The sequence below is a fragment of the Scyliorhinus torazame genome, chromosome 6 (genome assembly GCF_047496885.1).
Source record: "Scyliorhinus torazame isolate Kashiwa2021f chromosome 6, sScyTor2.1, whole genome shotgun sequence".
Lineage (NCBI taxonomy): Eukaryota > Metazoa > Chordata > Chondrichthyes > Carcharhiniformes > Scyliorhinidae > Scyliorhinus > Scyliorhinus torazame.
In genome coordinates, this window is record NC_092712.1 from 86,029,025 (window position 1) to 86,034,800 (window position 5,776).

Consider the following 5,776-nt stretch of genomic DNA (forward strand, 5'->3'; position numbering starts at 1 on the left):
CACCCCTCACACACACACTGGCGCTCAACGCACACGGCACCCCCGCACGCTTCGGACAGAGCACAAAGGCAGCTTCTGTAGGTGTGAAAGTGATTTTAATAACAAACAGTTCACACATGTGCTCTAGCCCCCATAACTCGTCTGTGCCCTGCACCCGTACCAACTTACTCAGTTTCTAATTGTTTGGCCTTACGGGCTCTTTGACTACGTCTACGTGGTTCCCCAGACGGTACAGCAGAACTGGAGGTGGACTCCTGCGATTCCTGCCCTCTGACTCTGGATCCCTTTGGCGGCCAATTCCTGGGGCGGCCCGGCCTAAATGGGGCCAGGCTGCGTTTCGGGTGACTGGAATGGCGAGCTGCCAGCCTGTCCTGTCCGTTGCCCACATGATGCACCTGGGACGGAAGGAAGGGGTGGGGGTGGGGTGGGGGGGTGGGAGCGGGTCCGAGGTGCTGAGGTGTTCCGGGACCTCCCCTACAGGGGGACCCGGGACGGGCCCCAGCACCTCCTCCTCCCTCAGGGTGCTCGATGGCCCCTAGGCCTCTACATGGGTTGGGGGTGCGAACGGACCGGTCATCCGACGACCCCCCCGACACCTGGCGCTGCCAGTCTTGGAGGCCCGCGCTGGTATCGACAAGGGTCGGCAGGTTTGCAACCATGGAGCTCAGGGAGTTGGCCATCCCTGCCTGTATTTCCTGAACGTGATTGACGAGTACTCCCGGTTCCCGTTCGCCATCCCCTGTCCCGACATGACCACTACCACTGTCATCAAGGCCCTCCAGGGTATCTTTACATTGTTCGGGTTCCCCGCGTACATACACAGTGATAGGGGGTCCTCCTTTATGAGCGACGAACTGCGTCAATTCCTGCTCAGCAAGGGCATCGCCTCAAGCCGGACGACCGTTACAACCCCCGGGGAAACGGGCAGGTAGAGCGGGAGAACGGAACGGTCTCAAAGACCGTTCTACTGGCCCTATGGTCCAGGAATCTCCCAGTCTCCCGCTGGCAAGAAGTCCTCCCGGAGGCCCTCCACGCCATTCGGTCGCTGCTCTGTACAACTACCAATCAGACATCTCATGAACGTCTCCTTGTCTTCCCCTGAAGTCCTCCTCCGTGACCTCGCTCCCAACCTGGCTAGCGACACCCGGACCCATCCTGCTTCGGAAGCACGTGCGGGCACACAAGTCGGATCCGTTGGTCGAGAAGGTCCACCTGCTGCATGCTAACCCCCAGTACACCTACATGGCGTTCCCTGACGTCCGGCAAGATACAGTCTCCCTCCAGGACCTGGTGCCCACCGGAACCCCACGCGCACCCGAACCATTACCTATCCCCCCCACCCCCCCCCCCCTCAACCCCCCACAGCACCTCCACTGGGGATCAGTCCTCCCGCCGCCCCTGCCTAGGCTATCCCACTGTGGTAGTATGTATTGGGGGTCATGTGGGACTGGAAGCCCTAATGTCATTGGCTGACAGATCCCGGGTCCTGGTTGGCCGTTGACCTCATACTCCGCCCTGAAAGGCGAAGTATAAGAAAGCCGGTGCCTTCCCACCGCAGGCCAGTTACTATCGGGCTGCTGGGGAACAGACACGCTTAATAAAGCCTCATCGACTTCACTCTATTTGTCTCACGGAGTCTTTGTGCGCCACACCCACCCACCGACGCCCCCCTACAGGCGCCACCCCCCTCTCGGGTCCACCATTTGCCCCACCAGCGCCACCTGGGGTGACGAAGCTGCATGGACGACGAAGCCACGCTCCCGGAGTCGCAGACGCCTGGACCCCCACCAGAACCACCACAGAGGCTCAGATGATCCAGGAGGATGACCAGACCACCCGACCGACTGGTTTCTACACTGTAATTACATCTGTACATGAACACTGACTATATGCATCTGCCACACTTGTAAATACCCACGGTACCTCCATACCTGATCATACCATGATAAATGCAATTGCAACCACTGGCCACCACCACCGCCGGATTCTTTTTTAACAGGGGGTGAATGTGGTAGTATCAGGTATTGCGGTACTCGAGAGGCTGTAGACCATTGGGTAAGCCTAGCAGGCTTGCCATTGGATGTTGGTATGTGGCTCCGCCCTGACAGGCGGGGTATAAGAACAGATGCCGTCCCAGCAGCCCTCATTCTGTACCGAAGCTGCTGGGGAACCAGATCTAGTCTATTAAGGCCTTCAGTTATGAATAACCTCGTCTTCGAGTCTAATTGATCGTGCATCAAGCACCCAGGACAAGACTTTCGAGAGCCCAAGTGGTAGTTGTGAAAACTGGGGAGAAATACAGAATGGTCGTGGACTACAGTCAGACCATCAATAGGTACACGCAGCTCGACGCGTACTCCCTCCCACGCATATCTGATGTGGTCAATCAGATTGCACAGTACCGGGTCTTCTCAACTGTTGACCTAAAATCCGCCTACCACCAGCTCCCCATCCGCAAGGCGGACCGCCCATACACTGCCTTCGAGGCAGATGGCCGCCTTTACCACTTTCTTAGGGTTCCCTTTGGCGTCACCAATGGGGTCTTGGTTTTCCAATGGGAATGGGACCGAATGGTTGACCGGTACGGGCTGCGGGCCTTCTGCGGCCATGATCAGCAGGACCATGACGCCAACTTTGCCAAATTTCTCCACACCGCCACTCTCCTCAACCTAACTTATAACAAGGAGAAGTGCGTGTTCAGCACGGACCGCTTAGCCATCCTCGGCTATGTGTCCAGAACAGAGTTCTGGGGCCCGATCCCGAACGCATGCGCCCCCTCAAGGAACTCCCCCTCCCCCACTGCCCTAAGGTCCTCAAACTTTGCCTGGGGTTCTTTTCTTGCAACGCCCAGTTGGCCCCAAATTATGCGGACAAGACCCGCCCACTCATTCAATCCACTCTTTTTCCCCTAACGGCTGAGGCCCACCAGGCCTTCAACCGTATTAAGGCTGACATCGCCAAGGCCGCGATGCACGCAGTCGACGAGACGTTACCATTTCAAGTCAAGAGCGACGCATTAAATATCGCTCTAGCTGTCACCCTCAACCAGGCAGGCAGGCCCGTGGCATTCTTTTCACAAACCCTTCATGCCTCCGAAATTCGGCATTCTCCGTCGAAAAAGAGGCCAAAGCCATCGTTGAAGCTGTGCGGCATTGGAGGCATTACCTGGCCGGCAGGAGATTTACTCTCCTCACTGACCAACGGTCGGTAGCCTTCATGTTTAATAACACACAGCGGGGCAAGATCAAGAACGATAAAATCTTGAGGTGGAGGGTCGAGCTCTCCACCTACAACTATGAGATTTTGTATCGCCCGGTAAGCTCAACGAGCCCCCCGATGCCCTCTCCCGAGATACATGTGCCAGCGCACAGGTGGACCGACTCCGGACTCTGCACGACAACCTTTGTCACCCGGGAGACACACGGCTGTACCACTTCATCAAGGCAGCAATCTGCCCTACTCCATTGTGGAAGTCAGGGCAATCACCAGAGACTGCCAGGTCTGTGCGGAATGCAAACCGCACTTATACCAGCTAGACCGTGCACGCCTGGTGAAGGCCTCCCGCCCCTTTGAACGCCTCAGCGTGGACTTCAAAGGGCCCCTCCCCTCCACCGACCGTAACACGTACTTCCTCAGTGTGGTCGATGAATATTCCAGATTCCCCTTCGCCACCCCATGCCCCGATATGACATCTGCCACCGTCATCAAAGCCCTCAACACCATCTTCACTCTGTTCGGCTTCCCCGCCTACGTCCACAGCGACAGGGGATCCTCATTCATGAGCGATGAGCTGCGTCAGTTCCTGCTCAACAAGGGTATCGCCTCGAGCAGGACGACCAGCTATAACCCCCGGGGAAACGGGCCGGTGGAGAGGGAGAATGGGACGGTCTGGAAGGCCGCCCAGCTGGCCCTACGGTCCAGAAATCTCCCGCTGACAGGAGGTCCTCCCCAACGCACTGCACTCCATTCGATCGCTCCTGTGCACTGCGACTAACGACACACTCCATGAACGTCTCTTTGCCTTCCCCAGAAAGTCCACCTCCGGGGTGTCGCTCCCGACTTGGCTCGCAGCTCCAGGACCTGCACTCCTTCGTAAGCACGTACAACTCCACAAGGCGGACCTGTTGGTTGATAGGGTACAGCTACTCCACGCCAACCCACAGTACGCCTACGTAGCGTTCCCCAACGGCCGCCAAGTTACTGTCTCCCTCAGGGACCTGGCACCAGCAGGTTCCACAGACACACACCCCTCCGGCCCGCATCCACCCCCCACCCCCCCCCCGGTCCCCCGGCGCACCCAGCAGCAACCCTCCCAGGACCATCCGTCCTCCCCCTGCCCACGCCCGAGGATGAAGAGGATTTCGGCACGCTCCCGAAGTCACCGAAGACCAGACCGACACCGGAATCACCGCAATCACTGCGGCGCTCCCAACGGCAGATCACTGACTGAACCTGTAACTTGATCGGGACTCTTAAAAAAACATCATCCTTCTGTATAACTCTCCTCCACCCCTGCTGGACTCAAATTTTTTTCTGTACTTTAAAACATCTACTTGTATATAGTTCTCCACCACCCCCGCTGGACTCAATTTTAACAGGGGGTGAATGTGGTAGTCACCACTGATGTATATATTAGGTGCTTTGTGGTAAGGCCCTGTACTACAGGTACGGGGGTAGTTCCCTGCCTGCTGGCTCCGCCCAGTAGGCAGAGTATAAATATGTGTGCTCCCCATACAGCAGCCATTTCGCCAGCTGCTGTAGGAGGCCACACATCTTAGTGTAATAAAGCCTCGATTGCATTCAACTCTCGTCTTTGTGTAATTTATCGTGTATCAAAAATTATTAGGGGTGTAGATAGGGTGAACAGTTGGAGGCTTTTTCCCAAGGCGGAAATGACAATTACAAGGGGGCACAAGTTCAAGGTGAGGGGGGAAGGTTCAGTGGAGATGTGCGGGGGAAGCTTTTTACACAGAGGGTGGTGGTGGCCTGGAATGCACTGCCAAGTGAGGTGGTTGAGGCAGATGCGTTAGCGACCTTTAAGACTTATCTGGATAGGCACATGAACAGACAGTATAGAAGGATACAGATGGTTGGTCTCGAGTGGACACATCATTGGTGCAGGCCTGGAGGCCGAAGGGCCTGTTCCTGTGCTGTATTGCTCTTTGTACTAATCAGCTGAATTTTTAGATTTTTAAAATCAGTCATGCTGATTAAATTGGCTTTGGCACCAGTGTCTAACTTCAATTGAACCACTGTGTAGGTTGCAGCAAACTTATAAAACCAGAGCTTGCAAAGAAACCTGAACAGCCAGAAATAAACTGCTGTAAACGATAAACCCTCCCCCAAATAAGTCAGGAACATCCTGTGCTCGAAACGCCACTCCCACATCGTAATGGCTACTAATTCATGCACTAGAACATCCCCAGCAGCTGCAAGAATGGAGCATTGTGCTAATTTATTTCAAGTTAAAGCAGGATGTCAAAATGTATTTGCAACAAAGGAATTTTGCGCTACCATACTGAGCATCCTGCATGCCTTACTGATTAATCTGCAAGGCACATTCAAAAGTTAATTCGAATAACACCAAAGAAATCAGGAAGAGCTAAAAATCTCCAGCAAACAGTTGCAACAACCAGAGAAGGAAATCAAACTGCTGGAGGAGGAGCGGTGATACTCCCAACGGAGATAAAGAGGTGAAACTTCTGAAATCTGCCTGTAGGTGGCAGCAGCGAACACAACTGGACCTAGGTGAAGACAGTCCAATAGGCCAGGTGGC